This window comes from Zootoca vivipara, chromosome 16, assembly GCF_963506605.1.
Source record: "Zootoca vivipara chromosome 16, rZooViv1.1, whole genome shotgun sequence".
In the NCBI taxonomy this organism is placed as follows: Eukaryota; Metazoa; Chordata; class Lepidosauria; order Squamata; family Lacertidae; genus Zootoca; species Zootoca vivipara.
The window spans coordinates 22,229,114-22,248,509 of record NC_083291.1 but is presented as its reverse complement, the minus strand read 5'-3'; the positions used below and the strand labels follow the sequence as shown (position 1 = coordinate 22,248,509).

The 19,396-nt window shown below is 45.0% G+C and overlaps 1 protein-coding gene across 1 annotated transcript in view; it reads right to left on the bottom strand.

Annotated features, from left to right (window-relative positions):
• Positions 1–19,396, bottom strand: part of B4GALT1 (beta-1,4-galactosyltransferase 1) — a 45,700-nt gene that overhangs the window by 25,280 nt on the left and 1,024 nt on the right. The window lies entirely within an intron of this gene.

The following is a 19,396-nucleotide window of genomic DNA, read 5'->3' as shown; positions in this document are numbered from 1 at the left end:
TGTTGAGGTGGAATCTTCTTTCTTGTAGTTTGAATCCATTGCTCTGTGTCCGCTTCTCTGGAGCAGCGGAAAACAACCTTTCTCCCTCCTCTATATGACATCCTTTGATATATTTGAACATGGCTATCATATCACCCCTTAACCTTCTCTTCTCCAGGCTAAACATACCCAGCTTCCTAAGCCGTTCTTCATAAGGCATCGTTTCCAGGCCTTTGACCATTTTGGTTGCCCTCTTCTGGACACGCTCCAGCTTTTCAATATCCTTCTTGAACTGTGGTGCCCAGAACTGGACACAGTACTCCAGGTGAGATCTGACCAGAGCAGAATACAGTGGTACTATTACTTCCCTTGATCTAGATGCTATACACCTATTGATGCAGCCCAGAATTGCATTGGCTTTTTTAGCTGCTGCATCACACTGTTGACTCAAAAGAGAGATGCACACAGACATAAAACAGGCAGATTTAGGGGAATATGACTGGTTTGCCCACACTGGACGTCGAGCCAAGAGGCACCGCAGGAGGTGCCACAACAATGACAAACATCGAAAGGTGGGGGGGCACCAAATTTTGGCATTGCGCAGAGTGCCGCTGCATAAAAGGTAGATTCGCCTGTAAGTGTGTAGTTCTTACTCCAAGGCATTCTAAAAGCAAGCCTTTCAGATGCAGAAGTGAGGTGCACTTTCCATTTTAACTGCAAAATATAGGTCCCTCTGTAATCAGAAGTCTGGGAAATAGTGGGCTAAATAAAGGACTTCTACCTTGACTTACACATCCTTACTGCTGGAGATGCAACTAACAATCAAATAGATTTACAGGTGTATGCACAAAACTACCAATTGAGAACTAGCAGAAATGAGCCAAGTCAGTAACACTACAATATTCTCAGTTGTTGTTGTTTAAAAAACAAAACAAAACCCACCAACTGCATTGCACCTTCATATCCCCACATACATCTTCAAATTCCTTGGTGATGGGCAGGTTCTAACTAAAGTGCAACAAACAATAATAATAATAATAATAATAATAATAATAATTTTATTATTTATACCCCAACCATCTGGCTGGGTTTCCCCAGCCACTCTGGACGGCTCCCAACAGAGGACTAAAAACAGAATAAAACTTCAAACATTAAAAACTTTCCTAAACATGGCCTAAATAGGGTCATGAATGGGTCCCCTCCAGCAAGAACATCCCATCATTATGGCATCATCACCGAAAAAGGGCTGCCTGACCTCATGCTGTAAAGAGGCAGAAAGAGAGAATAGGAGAGAAAGAGAAAGAAACAGAAACAGAGAGAAGAAGTTGTGCAATCCACTTTTTTCACACTTCTGCGACACGCTAGGAAGCTGTGAGAACACTCCTAAGTGTGTCTACTTAACGGAAAATCCTACTGGTATTAAATGGGAACCTAGGAGCTGTCTTATGTTCAGCAGCACTTCTACAGGGTCTCAGACCAGGAGAATTCCCAGTCCTACCCAAAGTTGCCAGGATTTCAGCCTTGGACCTTCTGCAAAGCAGAGATGATCAACCACTGACTTGCACACGCGTGTGTTTAGGACAGAGGTAATGGGTCATTCACAAAAGAGGGGGCACACATCCCCATGGGGTAGGACTGGTAGAAAGCAAATGACTGCTTTTGATATTCTGCTTGGATGTGAGCAAAGAAAGTCTGTCCACCTTAAATAAAAATAAAAATCTGCTTCTTGGCATTTCCTTTCATATCTTAAGGAACTAAGAAGGGCAATGCACTCACATGTTCAGGCTGCCAGTTTAATAAAACCAGCTGTCACAGAATCATTCTAGCTGGGCAGATAAAAGAAAACAAGCACAGATAAGGCCAAGGAGCAGGAAATTTTGAACATGGAGGCATGGAAAACCCATATGTGAGCTTGGCATACATGACACTGAAGCCAACTTTTATCTTGCTGAGATTTTCCTCCACTTCCCGGTTCTTTCTTTAATCATTTCCAAGTCTCTAGCTAAATTTACATAGGCTGTGCTGGTCATTGATTGTAATAAAAACATGTGACTTGATACATAGAGTGGGGTTAAAGTTGCCCAATCTTTTACAGTGTTGCCCCTCCCTGGCTGCCCCTCCCAGGTCAAAGGCAGTAAGTAACTGTTTATTATACACTGTAAAAGATTGGGCAATAAACAGTTACTTACTGCATTTGGCCTGGGAGGGGCAGCAGGGCAGAAGAGGCGGGGAAAACAAGGACAGAGAAAGATCCCCTATATTGAGCCAGCAGTGTTAGAAACTCAAGATACTGTACGGTATATAAGCTAAGCACCAAATGGCTTCTTAAACTAAGGTTAGAGTCGCCAAAATGGAATGTCTTGTTGCCATTTTGGTGCAAGATAGCTCTAAAATTTTATTTTTTTTCAAATGATGGACTGGCTGTGATTGAGTCTCAGGTTACACCTCTGGCCAGTTCAGACGACTACCTTGAACTAAGTGAAGAGCTTAAAGAAGAAAAGTCACTTGATGGTGGAGTTGTCAGGCATCATCCTGGTGCCCAGCACTTTCACTTGGCCGCAAAATGCGTCTGGTACCTGGCTAATTTCGAACACTGGTTTGTGGCACAAGACCTTCCAATCGTCAATATTTGTGCCACCTGAATATGCTGGTATGTGAACATAGTGATAGCCTGGAAACACCCCTAGCTTCCTTTATTATGTCTGGCTTCCAGCTTTCAAAGCCAGATTTGGTCCTCAGACCATGCGGTGGGCCGGACTATATTTTGAAGGGAAAAAATGAATGAATTCCTATGCCCCACAAATAACCCAGAGATGCATTTTAAATAAAAGCACACATGTAAAAAACACCAGGCAGGCCCCACAAATAACCCAGAGATGCATTTTAAATAAAAGGACACTTTCTACTCATGTAAAAGCACGCTGATTCCTGGACCGTCCGCGGGCCGGATTGAGAAGGCCATTGGGCCGCATCCGACCCACGGGCAGGGGCGTAGGAAGATAGGGGCGGTGGGGGCGGGCCGCCCTGAGTGGCGGGCTCCAAGGGGTGCCATCGCGGGCGCCCGCCCCCAAAACCCCGCCCTCCGGGAGGCGTGCCCCACCACTGCCCACAGGCCTGAGGTTGCCTACCCCTGGGCTAGAACCACCGGGACAGTAAAAGAGCATGGAGGAAAATCACTCAAAGAATGTTACATTTGTACATACTCCAATCTGCGACAGAACTGATTAATAGTGAACACCCCATCAAACTCCTGAAGGACAAGGGGCATCCCCTCTCTGCAGGGATAATTCTTTCAGGCTCAAAGTTTGCCTTCCTGGGACACTCTGACACAGCATACATAATATGGAAAGCAGCAAACTCCTGCACAGTTGCTCTTCTGCAATATAATTAATCATCTACAAATCAAGGTAATCTTAGAATGTGCCAAGATATAAAGCACAGAGAAGTCCAGGAACAGGAAAAGCCAAGATAAGTGGGCTTGCTTAATTTGGGAGTTCCCCCCCCCCCCCAGTTTTTGCAACGGAGCAGATTTTCAACAGCCTCAACTATTTCAACATTATAAATACAGTTCCATCTGCAACCAAACGCCTATAGCCACAATTCTGGAAAAACTAGTGGATGATGACAGACATGGATGAGAGTCTTTCGAGAGGCGCCCTCTTCAATTAGAGCAGGTATGAGCATACAGTGTCTATGTTAAAGGTCAGGCTTGGCTCTGCACACACAAACAAGGTTGCTAAATACCGGAGTGCATCTGAGCACATTTCCAGTATTCACACTCTTCACAGGTCCATCTGTGTTCATGTGCCTAGCAGCAATGAATAAAAAAAAACCCTACCCTACGTCTTCCAACATAGCCAGTGCATGTCTGAAGCCACACTAAATATAATTGCAGGACAGGTTTTCCAATTTGGTTAAAAATCCATTTTGGGGGGAAATGCACCAAAATGGAGTAGGTAAAGGAAAAGGACCCCTGGACAGTTAAGTCCAGTCAAATTTGACTATGGGGTTGCGGCGCTCATCTCTACTTTCAGGCCAAGGGAGCTGGCGTTTGTCCACAGGCAGCTTTCCAGGCCATGTGGCCAGCATGACTAAACTGCTTCTGGCACAACAGGACACCATGATGGAAGCCAGAGAGCACAGAAACACCATTTACCTTCCTGCCACAGCGGTACCTATTTATCTACTCACACTGGTATGCTTTCAAACTGCTAGGTTGGGACAGAGCAATGAGAGCTCACCCCGTTGCACAGATTCGAACCTCTGACCTTGGGCAAGCCCAAGAAGCTTAGTGGTTTAGACCACAGCACCACCCACGTCCACCAAAATGGAGTATTTCATAAGGGGTAGGTATGAAGAAATGGAGGCAGTGAGAGATTTTACTTTCTTGGGCTCCTTGATCACTGCAGATGGTGACAGCAGTCAAGAAATTAAAAGACGCCTGCTTCTTGGGAGAAAAGCAATGACAAACCTAGACAGCATCTTAAAAAGCAGAGACATCACCTTGCCTACAAAGGTCCGTATAGTTAAAGCTATGGTTTTCCCAGTAGTGATGTATGGAAGTGAGAGCTGGACCATAAAGAAGGCTGATCGCCAAAGAATTGATGCTTTTGAATTATGGTGCTGGAGGAGACTCTTGAGAGTCCCATGGACTGCAAGAAGATCAAACCTATCCATTCTTAAGGAAATCAGCCCTGAGTGCTCACTGGAAGGACAGATCCTGAAGCTGAGGCTCCAATACTTTGGCCACCTCATGAGAAGAGAAGAATCCTTGGAAAAGACCTTGATGTTCGGAAAGATGGAGGGCATTAGGAGAAGGGGACGACAGAGGATGAGATGGTTGGACAGTGTTCTCGAAGCTACAAACATGAGTTTGACCAACTGCGGGAGGCAGTGGAAGACAGGAGTGCCTGGCGTGCTATGGTCCATGGGGTCACGAAGAGTCGGACACGACTAAACGACTAAACAACAACAACAACAAGGTATGAATTGTGGCAAACTGGGCATACTCCGCTTCCCAATCCAGCACTGGGAGAGCATTGGTTGCAGAGCAAATGCAGAGCCTCAGTCCACTCCCTTAAAAGTGACTAAAGAATCAGGGTAGTTACAAGTACACTTTCTGATACAGTGGTACCTCGGTTCTCTCGAACAGTATCCGTTCAGGAAGCCCGTTCGGCTTTCGAAACGTTTGAAAACCGAGGCATGGCTTCCCATGGGTTCGAGAACTAAGGTTCCACTGTACTGTACTGGAACTTGGGATCACCCAAGGAAAAATAGGCAGCAGATTTAGGATGGAGAAGAGAAAAACAGCACTTCACACAATGCATCATTAACATATTGAATTTGCTGCAGCCACACTAGCATCATTGGTTTTAAACGAGGCAAATTCATGGCTAATATTCGTGATAGTTAGATGGAACCTCCATGTGCAGAAGCACAGAATCTCTGAATACTCACTACACGGGAGGGGGTGTCTGCATATGTGACTTGTGGACTGTGTTTGGCTTAGTGGCTCACAAGTTGTGCAGGCCTGAGCCTGCCTCCCATCTGAAATTTCCATACTGCAGAGTCCTTATCAGGCAGTGGATATATTTAGTCTCCTCAACAGCACAAGGTCAAAACAACAAGTTGCAGTGCTGCATTTCAGTTACGATAGTATCAGAGTTCAGTCAGAAGCAGCTCAGCAAAGCAATTCATGGAAAGCTAAGTCAAGGAAAGCCACATTGCTTTGGAAAATAACTACATTAGGTTCCTTTAGAATGTCTCTCTCTCTCTCTCTCTCTCTCTCTCTCTCTCTCTCTCTCTCTCTCTCTCTCTCTCACACACACACACACACACACACACACACACACACGTTGCTTGCTATACATAGGTTGGATATAGCACGATGCTGTGAGTCCCAAACCTGCAACACAGAAACAAGGAACTTTATGACTATCATTTAGTGTTTGCACACCAGACAACTGGCTAGTCAAATATTTGTCCGTCTGATTTTTGATTGCAGCCAAATCAAAAATCAAATATTCTTAAAAGTCACGATGCCCTGATGCTTGTTTATAGGAGTACCTTTAAAATTAGTTGCGGCTTTGCTTTATTTTGATTACAATTTCTGCTTTAAACATTATTCTGAAAATTATAACTGTTGGTAGACCTTGAACAAACATCAGAAAGATTAATTTGATTGCTTCACAACAAAAATGTTCATTGTAAAATGATTCACATTCATGATCAACAACACAACCCCATGCCTAGTTGGAAATAAGTCCCATTGAGTTTAATCAGCAAACATACACAGGATTGCAGCTAATACATACTGGGAATAAATCCCATTGAACTCAAGGGAACTTCTGAGTAGATTCTGTAAGCATATGTATGCTGCCACATACACCCGGACAACACCATCACTGGCCCCAACAACATCAAACATACCATCTCAGGACTATTTAATTGCTCATCTTCTAACATTGTGTATGCCATCAAATGCCAACGGTGCCCTTCAGCTCTCTATATTGGACAAACAGGCCAAACCCTACGCCAAAGGATAAATGGACATAAATCTGACATCAGGAACCATAAGACTGAAAAACCAGTAGGAGAACACTTCAATCTCCCAGGACATTCTATACAAGACCTCAAAGTAGCTGTTTTATTACAGAAAAATTTCAGAAACAGACTGGAAAGAGAAGTTGCTGAATTGCAACTCATTAACAAGCTTAAAACCATGGAGAGATCTGGTTTGAATAAGGACATTGGATTCTTATCTCATTATACATGATAAAGCTTTCTTTAGCACCTCACCCCTTGCTTTTTCCTGCAAGACCAATTGCAGTTGGTAACAGTCATTAACAGTCACCAACAGGTTTACCACTCCTATCAGCCAATCACCCATTCCCACCACCCTTCTGAGCAATACCCCCACCCCCACCCTCTGACTATTCATAAGGGTCTGGTGACTTCTGTTTCAGTGTATCTGAAGAAGTGTGCATGCACACAAAACTTAGTTGGTCTCTAAGGTGCTATTTTTGTTTTGTAAGCATATTGCTATGAGTTTGTGGAGTGCAAGACATCCTAAACTCCTGGGTCCAATAAAAGTTAGAATTAATCAAGATTTGGGGAATTAAACTGCGCCAAACACTGAACTCCTAGATTCCTTTCCACTTTCATGTATTCCACTCCTGTCTTTGGAAGGAGGTGCCATTTCGGGAATAGATCTTAGTATTTCTTTTGCATTTCTAGCCTGGAAGAAAGCAAGACCGGAAAGCACAAGGGGAGTTGCTAATGATTACCTTCGTTATTGCATAAATGGATTATGGATAAACTAGCGTTGGGGATACATGAAAAGAGTAGAACATTAGCATCATCAAGCTCAAAGTAAATGTACAACAGGAACACAATCTACATAAATGTGACGTTAACAAAGACCTTCTTGCTGGCATCCTTCCAAGAAGATAAAAGGTAAAGGTAAAGGGACCCCTGACCATTAGGTCCAGTCGTGACCGACTCTGGGGTTGCGCGCTCATCTCGCATTATTGGCCGAGGGAGCTTCCAGGTCATGTGGCCAGCATGACAAAGCCGCTTCTGGCGAACCAGAGCAGCACATGGAAACGCCGTTTACCTTCCCGCTGTAGCGGTTCCTATTTATCTACTTGCATTTTGAGGTGCTTTCGAACTGCTAGGTTGGCAGGAGCTGGGACCAAGCAACGGGAGCTCACCCCGTCACAGGGATTCGAACCGCCGACCTTCTGATCAGCAAGCCCTAGGCTCAGTGAAGGCACTAATCTCCACCACATGAACACACAAAAGGCAAAGCCAAGATTATTGTGGCTGCAACTTTAGCTCTGGACCTACCGGTAGTAACTTCACCCATAGTAAGCCCTTCTAGCAAGACATTTAGCAAAACCAGACCATTGTTGCATTAAAAAATGGGCTAAAACAATGGCTCTCATTGCTTGCAATTTAAAGTAGTGGAAAAGATGTACACATTGGGCATCCATCTATCATCATACATGTTTAATGCAAGTATAAACAGGCACACACCAATACAGGCAACCTGGCGGGCACAAACACACAAAGCTTATAATAACAGGGAGGATAACGGGAAGTAGGGGTGGGGAATGCATACTAACAGCATGCTCAGACAGTCAAGCGGTTACCGTTTGGAGGCAAAAAAGCGCTTGCACATGAGACAAGCTTCTTCTACATACTCCAGGGACTCCAAAGGTATGCCTGTGTTTTTAAAATTAAAAAATGGCTTAATGGAGAGAGGGGAACCCGAGAGCCCAGTGTTATAAGAATTTGCGGTCTCAAATATAAAAATTAAACGTTCATAAATTTACACGGCAAACACATACGTAAGTATGTAAACCACGTGTCTGAAATAGTACAGGAGAACAATCCTGAAACCATTTTGACTCTCCCAAATTGACCTCAAATGTTTCTCTGCAAGGAGACAGGAAATGCAAAAGCCTCTCCATTGTCTTTTGCTTACCTGTCTTTAGGGCATCTTTGTGTATGAATGGGGTGAGCCTGTGACCTGGATTCAGGAATTAAAGTATTTACCATTACGAAAGAATGGGCAGGCTGCCCAAGTAAGCAATCACTGGCCATTGTCAGGTATTCTGGCAGACAGGATTTCTGTTGTAGACCGCCTCCTTTTGGGGTGTATGTATGATGCTTTTGGGGGTGTTCTTGAGCTACAGGGTGGGCAATTTCAAAAGTCTATATAAGGGCATGCACACCTTTGTTCTGGGTTCCTCCTCCCTCCTGAGTGGAGGGGTGAGGACCCTGTTGCAACAGTTTAAAAAAGATCAGGCTTACTAGCTGCTTTGCTTCTCAATATTCTCCGGTTGGCCTCTGTTATTTTCTCCTACCGACAGGGAACCCACTTAAGGATTCTATACTGTACAGGGTCTTGGATACCCGATAAGGGAAAAGGAGCAGATTTTGTTTACATCACCAGCGAGGATTAAGTGTGCTCCGAAGTCCCCAAAAACTGCAGAATGTTGGAGTGTCCACTGGGTATGGGAACTGGGAAATCTTGGGGAGGGGAAAAAGCAACTTGCTTTGTTTAACCAGGGGTCAGCAATTTTTTTGTGGCTTGGGCCGGCTCATGGTCCCGCAGACGCCACGGTGGGTGGGAGAGTGTGTGTGTGTGCACGTGCATGCGCAAACGCTATTTCTGGCACGGAGGAGGCGTGCACAGCTTTCCATTGGCTGCAGGTGTCACCATTGAGAAAAAGAGGTAGGAATAACAGGGCTATATATATATATATATATATATATATATATATATATATATGGACTGTCCCTGGATCAAATAACTTCTTCTCAAAATAAAAAAATCCTTCCAGTAGCACCTTAGAGACCAACTAGGTTTGTCATAGGTATGAGCTTTCATGTGCATGCACACTTCTTCAGATACACTGAAACAGTGTATCTTCTCAAAGTTCACCCAAGTTCTTAACCTAGCTCAAGGTTGTGACCTGAACTAGCCAGATGTTTAACTGATCATCACATTCAGCCCATCATTGGAAAAATAAGACTTTAGATCTTGTCTTGCCCCAAAATGGCAAGTATACATTCCATTTTGGCAGCTGCAACCTTGGTTTAAGGAGACATTTGCTGCCTAGCTTATATATCAGAGTTTCTAACACTGCCCACCCCACCCCACTCTACACATCAATAAATGCCAAATTAATGGCAGTGTTTCTAATCTTTGAACGTTAGGAAGTTAGGTCTGCTTCAATATTGCTTACACTGACTGGCAGCAGCTTTCCAGAGTTTCAGGCGGTGTTTTCTCACACTCCTTACCTGGGGATGCTGGCGATTGGACCCGAGACGTTCTGCATCCCAAGCGGTAGTTTTACCACTGAACTAGGGCCCTATGTCTGATGCCAACAGTGTTGCATGCTTATGCAAGTCTTGTTAAGAAAGTCTTGCTCCCTTTTACTTTCCAAGGGTGGATTAACATTGATCTGTTTCAATAAATGGGAACTGCTCCTTACAGTTTCTTTTTTCCACACCCCAAACAAGTGCCGTTTTTACAATCCTAAGGTAAAGAGTTGCACTTTTAGTTCACATTCCCTCAGAGTTACTACAGCAGATAAGGTCTTTCTGGTTTCATTTACTGTTGCTATGATGCATAACATAGAGATAAGGCCCAAAGTAATAGCAGAGTATGCAAATACAGTACAATAAAAACTGGTCTCTTCCAATGTAAACCGAACACTTTAATATGATAAAATACTAACATAAAACAAGGAATAGTAAAACAATAAAGATTTGCAATCAGTTTCATAGGTGAATTTGACTGGGGAACAATTTTGGGCACGTTACAGAATATATATTTGTGGTTTAATTATATACCGTAGCTATTTTCCCAATTATGGGGGGGGGGGAGAGAGATAAAAAAGAAACTGATCAAAATGAATAAACTATGAGTCCACATATAGAACTAATTTAGATTTTGAAATATAAGCTAAGTTAGAGAGCTTGGTTGGACTTAATTTTAAAAAAGAAACACTAATAGCCATGAGCTACAATAAACAACTGTACAGTGGTACCTCGGTTTAAGTACACAATTGGTTCCAGAAGTCTGTACTTAACCTGAAGCGCACTTAACCTGAAGCGAACTTTTCCACTGAAAGTAATGGAAAGTGGATTAATCCGTTCCAGACAGGTCCGCGGAGTACTTAAACTGAAAGTACTCAAACCGAGGTGTACTTAAACCAAGGTATGACTGTACTTCTAACTAAGTGGGAGAGTGATAAAACCTATCAACTATTAGCACACTATGTAAGAGAGAAAAAGAAAAGGGAATACAGTATTGCCAAACTTGTCAACAAACTCCAAAACATTCATTTAGAGCTTCCAAATGAATTGCATTTTTAAAAGACTTATAATTTGCTTTTTTTTAGAACCCTGCTCCACAAAGAAGCTCAAAATAGATATAAGAGAGAAAGCCCAAGTACAGATACTGTGCAAAACCATTTAAATAGCCATTTCATAGCACTATCAAAAACAGAAGTAAACCAAAACAAAAGCTCAGTTGGTTAGAGCATAGCGCCAAGGTTGCAGATTCAATTTCTGTATGAGACAACAGCATATTCCTGCATTCCAGACTAGAAAATATGAAAATATATTAAAAAGTCAGACTCTGGCACAATAGCTCTAGTTCAGGGTGGCCAACTCCCAAGAGACTGTGATCTACTTACAGATTTAAAAACTTGCTGTGATCTACCCCCTTTTTGGGGGTTCAGGTCAAAGTTGTTGAGCTTTTTTGGGGAGGAGGAAGGCCTGTTTTTAAGGCATTCAGATCAAAGTTGTTGTTGAGCTTTTTTAGGGAGAAGGAAAGCGCCATTTTTGGGGGGGTGCAGGGCAAAAAAAATGAGCTTTTTTTAGGGGAGCCAAAGTTGTTGAGCTTCTTTGGGGGGAGCCAGTGATCTGCCAGTGATCTACCACAGGCGTCCAGTGATCTACTGGTAGATCACGATCTACCTGTTGGACGTGCCTGCTCTAGTTTATAGCCCCTCCTTATATCAATCACCAAAGGATTTAGGAAAGAGTTAGGACGTGGGTGGTGCTGTGGGTTAAACCACAGAGCCTGGGGCTTGCCAATCAGAAGGTCGGCGGTTCAAATCCCTGCGACGGGGTGAGCTCCCGTTGCTCGTTCCCAGCTCCTGCCAACCTAGTAGTTCGAAAGCATGTCAAAGTGCAAGTAGATAAATAGGTACCGCTCCGGCGGGAAGGTAAACGCCATTTCCGTGCGCTGCTCTGGTTCGCCAGAAGCGGCTTAGTCATGCTAGCCACATGACCCGGAAGCTGTACGCCGGCTCCCTCGGTCAATAGAACGAGATGAGCGCCGCAACCCCAGAGTCAGTCACGACTCACGACTGAACCTAATGGTCAGGGGTCCCTTTACCTAAGTCTTTTAAGACCCTCTTCAAGACCGTGATGCATGGGGCCTGCCTACCATCACAGGAATGGGGCCACTGCCAAAAAGTCCCTACCGCAACTGCCTGGATCTCCTTTACCAACAGACACTTAAGTAGATCTTCAGAGTCTGGGCAGGCTGGATAATAGCAGTCCTTTAAGTAACTGCTCGAAACCATGTCTGCACTCCACAGGGGCTGAAGAACTGCATTACTTGAGCAACAGAGGAGGGAGGAAGAAAAGGACAACATGCTAATAATTATCTATTCCAAGGTGAGGAGAAAGAAAGCTTCACTGTAGCTGCAGAGCAGACCTCTCTGAGCAACTGGGCACCAAACTTATACAGTATAGGCATTCTGCCAATACTGAAAAGCAGACTGTTGATAATTCAGGACATTGGCTGCGATGGGAAGACGGAAGGCATGCCAAACCTCAGAGATTGCACTTGAGCTCCATGCAGTGTCTAAACAAACAACTTGGGTTCTTTGGAATCCTCCCAATACATTTTTTCAAAAGAGGGTGAGAGAAAAAATACACCTTTAGGGAGAACATGAGGCTTGCGTCGCGCCCTGAAGTTTCCTGACTAACCTGAGGAAAGTAAGAAAAACAGAAAATAAGCAAGAGAATGAAGTAGAAAAGGCAGAGGAGACTAAGACACCAGCTTGGATCAAAGAGAAGAGATTCCACACACAAAAAGATAAGCCAAATAGGGAGCTCATTCACATTTCCGTTTTGTGCAGTTTTTTTAAAATGATTGACATTTTATTATGTTTTATGTGTGCTGGAAGCTGCCCATAATAAGTTGTGGCTTTCTCAGCGAAAGCAATGGGACAAAAAAAAAAAAAAAAAAAGCAACAGGACATGGACCTAGAAATCCCAGCGCAAAAGGAAATGGGGATGAGCCTAGAGACTTCGAGACACATTGTTAAAGACACAAGTTACTGAGGGGAAGGCACACCTCAGCACAGAATGCGTTTAGACTGAGGATGATGCTAAATGGAAGGGACACTGAGTCACAACCAGTGCAGACAGTTTGGGCCGCCCTAAGGGGCGGGGTTGAGGGCCAAGAGCCAATCGGAATACAGTCTCTCAATTTGAGACTGGATTTGGTCTTGCATGACAAAAACAACCCATGTGGGAACTGGAAGTATGGTCAATAGTCAGAGGTGTTGGGAGTTGTAGTGCGTGTATATATATACCGTGTTTCTCATATTATAAGACACGTCTTATATTGATTTTTTCCTCAAAAAAACACACTATGGCTTATTTTCAAGGGATGTCTTATTTTTTTCCTCCTCCTCCTGCCGCAGCCGGCATCGCTGCTGCGCCTATCACTATGTCTTATTTTCGGGGTATGGCTTATATTCCTTGAATGCTTAAAAATCCTGCTATGGCTTATTTTATGGGTATGTCTTAAAATATGAGAAACAGGGTATATATATATATATATATATATATATATATATATATATATATATATATATATATCTGTATATCCCTGTGTATAAGACTACTTTTTAACCCAGGAAAATCTTCTCAAAAGTCGGGGGTCGTCTTATACACCGAGTTGTATTTCTTATACGGCGAGTATATCCCAAACTCTATGTTTTAACTGGGAAAGTTGGGGGTCGTCTTATACGCCCAATCGCCTTATACGCCAGAATATACAAATATATGGCACCAAAAAAAGCAGAGACACCAGCTTGCAAACAAAGGTCCGTATAGTTAAAGCTATGGTTTCCCCAGTAGTGATGTATGGAAGTGAGAGCTGGACCATAAAGAAGGCTGATCGCCGAAGAATTGATGCTTTTGAATTATGGTGCTGGAGGAGACTCTTGAGAGTCCCACGGACTGCTAGAAGATCAAACCGCTCCATTCTTAAGGAAATCAGCCCTGAGTGCTCACTGGAAGGACAGATCCTGAAGCTGAGGCTCCAATACTTTGGCCACCTCATGAGAAGATAAGACTCCCTGGAAAAGACCCTGATGTTGGGAACGATTGAGGGCACAAGGAGAAGGGGACGACAGAGGATGAGATGGTTGGACAGTGTTCTTGAAGCCACCAACATGAGTCTGATCAAACTGCGAGAGGCAGTGGAAGACAGGAGTGCCTGGCATGCTCTGGTCCATGGGGCACGAAGAGTCGGACACGACTAAACGACTAAACAACAAATGGCACCATAGGAGCCAACTCCTAGGGACCAAGGCCCCTTCAGCCCTGTCCCCATAAAACTTTGGAAACCCTCCCCAAAGTTGATGGGCACTGCCATTCAAATGGTGCGTGCGTGCCATGTCTTGTGATCAAATATGAGGGGTGGGACTTACCTCCCCCCCATTTTTTATTCAAGTTGGCACCCCTGTATGTTTAACTCTGTTGTTTAACTCTGAAGCAGAGGTGTGTGCCTGTGTTGGCAGTTGCTACAAATGATAAGCTGCAGAGTTAAGCATTATCTAGAATTCTCACATTTCACAGTCCCAAGCATCCAAGCAGTCCCCTACCCAATCCCTTTTGTTCTCCAAACACTTTGCTATAAATTGATGTCCACAGCAATTCAACAGACTACACCGCAACACTTTATGTTCCAGAGTTTCCACCGCTGTTCTCCACCCTGACCCCAGAAGTTCTTCCAGAAGAATCCCTCCGAACTAACCTAACCTGATGGCATAATGGACACTACCAAGCCCCGCCAAGGCAGTCACCCTTCAGCACTTTGCATATGCAAGCTTTGTTATGTATGCCGAAAGAAAACACCTTCCATGTACAGGGAAGACATTATCTGGGCATTAAACTCTGCCAAGTACACTCTTACACCCAGATTTCTCACAGTTCAGTCCCATGCACACAAGTCCTCGCTTTATCAACAAGGGCAAGCAGTCCATGCCAAGGTTTGCTTCCTCTCAAAAGGCCGATTGCACAGTTACCTAAAGGTAAAGGAATCACATTGTTCTGGGGCACATGCAGAGTGCCAGCTGAATCAAGTTCCTTGGCAACATTCTCGATTGGTACCAGTCTGTCCAGAAGTTTTAAATGAAACCAATAATTTTAGTACTTAATAAACCATCAAATTCCAAAAGCTATTGTTGTTAAAATTTGTATACCGGAACACATTTGTAACTGGGAACAAAGCAAAGATTAATAATAAATTATTGTTTATAATACCTGAAGGAGCGTCTCCACCCCCATCGTTCTGCCCGGACACTGAGGTCCAGCGCATGGCACCCGCCCTGTGGAACGCTCTCCCACCAGATGTCAAAAAGAAAAACATCTGCCAGACTTTTAGAAGCTTTTAATGTTTAACAGACCAATATATTTTGATATTTTGTTGGAAGCCGCCCAGAGTAGCTGGGGAAACCCAGCCAGATGGGCGGGGTATAAATAATAAATTGTTGTTGTTGTTGTTGTTGTTTCAGGAACTGTGGCAAGAGAAGAAAAGGGGCTTCCTAAATTGTAGCAAATGTCTGGGAACACCCAGTTCTGGGAACACCCACTACTGAAGTGGGTATGGAACACAACAGTGCCCGCAAGAGAGATCAGCAGGAGCCTGATTGTCTAAGATGCTAAAAAGAAGCCCAAGAAGCATCACTTTAATATATATAGTCCTTGATACTAGACATATATGTAATGGCTGGGTGGGAACGGGACTACCGTAGGGTACAATTACAATAGGGTACAATTAACGGAGACAGCATAAAGGACACAAATATATTATAAAATCTCTAGAAGCTGGATAAGTGGAAAATAACTTAAGCCAGATATTTCTTTCTTAATTTAATTCAAACCGCACCCTTCCCAGCTGCTGCTCCCAGGGTGGCTAACGAAACATAAACACACAATTGAAACAATGAATCAGTTTTCAACAAATAAAACAGCACCATATCCCACAATAACAGGGGGGGGGCAGCGGTGGGAATCGGATTCAACCAAGGTTTGCAAAGTTACAGCTGCTGCACCTTGGGCTGTGAAAAGACCTGCAAAAGTGTCAGAACAAAACTCTGACAATTGCCTCTTGAGGCGTCAAAGAAAAGATGAAGCCCACCTTACGCACTCAAAATTGCCCATCAAGGTCCTTGAGATATTGTGGTCCAGGTTTTATAGGTCAAAAAGCAGCACTTTGAATTGGGCCAGGAAACTATCTGGCAGCCAGTGTAGTCAGGCCAAGATTAGTGTAATATGTTCAAACCTTCCTGTTCCAGTGAGGAACATGGCCACTGGCTGAAGTTTCTGAACCATTTTCAGAGGCAGCCCTATGTAGAACACACTGCAGTACTCTAACCTAAAGGTTGCCGGAGCATAGACAAGAGTAGCTGTTAGGCTATCCCTGTCCAGATAGGGATGCAGCTGGGCCACCAGCCAAAACTGATGGAAGGCACTCAGTGCCAATGAGGCCACCTGAGCCTCAAGCGACAGCAAAGGATCCAGGTGTATCCCCCCCAAGCTGTGTACCTGCTCCTTCAGAGGAGGTGTAACCCCATCAGGAGCAGGCTGCCTTCCAGCCATCCGGTTCTAGTGATCCACCCACCAACAGTGCCTCAGTCTTATCCGGACTGAGCTTCAGTTTGTTGGCTCTCATCCAATCCATTATTGAGGCGAGACACTGGTCCAGCACTTCCGCTGCCTCACCTGCAGAAGTAGAGCTGACTGCCATCGGCATATTGCTGACAACGTGCACCAAACCTTCAGCTAACCCCCCTCAGCAGTTTCATATAGATGTTAAATAGCATAGGGGATAAAACTGAACCCTGAGGAGGAGCCCCGCCGAAGAACACTCCCCAAGCAACACCCTCTGGGAACGGCCATCCAAGTAGGAACAGAACCACCGCGAAGTGGTGTCACCCACCTCTGAGACAGCTGCTCCAGAAGAATGCTATGGTCGATGGTATCGGAAGCTGCCAAGAGGTCAAGGAGAATTAACAGAGACACATTCCCCCTGTCCCTCTCCTGACAGAGATCATTATACTGTAAAGGGCGGCCAAAGCAGTTTCTGTGCCAAAACCAGGCCTAAACCCTATTTGAAATGGATCTAGAAAATCTAGAATCCGACATGGGGTTCTTGTTTCTTTTAATGTACAGTCATACCTTGGGTTGCGTCCACTGCGGGTTGCGAACCCGGCGGACCCGGGAGTGTATACTTGTGGGTTTTGCCGCGCGCGCATGCGCAGAAGCGCTCTATCGCGCATGCGAGAAAGCTCCGCTCGGGTTGCAGACTTTTCGGGGTGCGAACAGCACCCCAGAACGGATTGGGACCGCAACCCAAGGTACCACTGTATACATTTCCTCCTCCTCTCTCTCTCTCTTTAAAACAGTGTTTCTATCCTATTTGTATTGTACAGTATACATTTCCTCTCACAGTATCTATCCTATTCACATTGTAACTATGCATGGGGCATTAAACAAAAAAAAGTAACTTTAAGAAAGGCGAGGCAACAAATCCAGCACTTGCCAAGGAAAACACAGTCTCTGGGGTCAGGGACAAACATTCAGCATGGACGGTATCTGAAAACCTTACAAAACGACTGCTTAAAGCACACCCAATGAGCCCAACAGAGAGAGAGCAACCCATTTTTTTCCCCAGACCCTCCAGGACTCCACTGGTTTTTGTGGCAGCAGGGGGGGGGAATTAAGCAGGTTGAGCAGAAAAGTTCAAACCTATCAGCCTAGGTCATGGGCGAAGCTAGGGGGGCAGCTGCCCCCCGCCAATCAAGCAAATCAATAAAAATACTTAACTGACCAAGTGCATCACAAATAACTCAGTTCTGCCCCCCCAACATAAAGCCTGTTTCCCCCCCCCCTCCAATAAATCCTGGCTATGCCCATGGCCTAGCTCAGCGACCTGATAAGAAAGCAAATGTTCCTCCCTCTAGTAATCAAATCATTCATTTGAGGAGCAGGGAGCAGTAATAGCTCCTCCTAAGCCGATCTGTACAGCTCAGCTGAAGAGGGTGACTGCAGCACCCGAACCAAAACTGGTTAGCCACCCTTGAGCTCAAGGAACACCCAGGGCACATGCATGATGATCAGGGAAATATTCCACAGAAGTGAAACTAGAAACAGCAATGTGGGTGTTAAAAGTATTAGCAGAGCCGTCTTACTCATAGGTACTAGGGGTGTAGGGCGCCAGGCTGAGAGTCCGGGGCCTGAGAGTTGCATCCGGGGAAGAGCCCACCCATTGGTCAGAGCGCCACGATGGGCTCTTCTGCTGCTCTGTGCCACGAGTTCAGGGGTGACCAGGCCAGCGAGATGCTGAGGCAGGCGGGCGGCTCCACCCTCCTGCGCGCCTGGGACTGGGCAACTGGGGGGGGGGCACCAGGAGGATCTTTGCACCTCAGCACCGCATAGGCTTAAGACAGCCCTGGATATTAGAACTGGAACGGCGACCATTTGGACACGCACCCCCAAACCTGCAGACCTAACTGGCAATTCTGAAAAGCTTCTGACTCGTTTTTCCTGAGACGCCAGCATGCTCACCCATGGCATGCCTAGTGATGCTAGGGTGTGGCAATCACCCTTAAGATTAAAACTGAATGCAGAAACGTGGGCAGGTGAGAGGCGAGAGCAAAGACATTACAGAAACATGGTTCCTGTTGCTGCTGTGTAGGGATCAGTTATTCAAAGGAAACATACCCACTGGGTTAGCACGTCCCCCCAAGTTGTTTGGCTCCTAAATGATGCCTAACAAACTAATTCCGAGGAAGAGGAGGCTACGAATGGTATAAAGAAAACACAACTAGGTTATAAAATTACTGTACACAACTTCAGGGAGGCAGTTTATAAATCTGCAAAATTAATAATAAAGCAAACTGTATGAACATGGAAGTATTGCAGCAAATGTACGTAGGTAGATTTGCATGCCCACTGGCTCAGCTATGAGGCCTGCGTTTCTGCTGCTTCCTGGCTCAGCAGACTAGAGGCAGGGGAATATTATAGCAGTGCACGGTATAGCGGGGGCGATATGCCATACCCTGGACCACTTTTGGCACACTTGCTAAAGAGGTTCGCTCTCTTTCCAGTGGGAAAGATCTGGAACAAAACAGAAATGGAGATTGCTCACAGGGTTCTGTGGCGGGTCCAGAAAGCTGTCCTCGCATAAAATTAAGAAGCTCAACCAGCGACACCTCTCCTTTAGTAAGGGAAGAGAACATGTTTGTCTAGGGACAAGGAAGAAGCCCCCTCTTCAGCAACGTGGCACATGTGATTCATCCACTTATATTCCTTTCACAAACACTGTCAGAAGTTGCACTGTGGGGCTGCTTCAGTAGCAGCAGCACTTCAGCAAGTCAGATCTAGAGCTATAAAGAGCGACTCCGGAAAGGTGGGGGGAGCTTTGAGGGAGGAAAGGGGTGGCTGTAGCAGAAGAGGAAGTTACCAGCAGCAGCCCAATTCGAGGCACGTTTACTGAGTCCCACTGAACTCAAAGGAAGTTCCCTGCGCGAAAGTGAGCAATGGAGCTAAGCAGCCACGCAGTCCGATCCTGTGCGTATTTACGCAG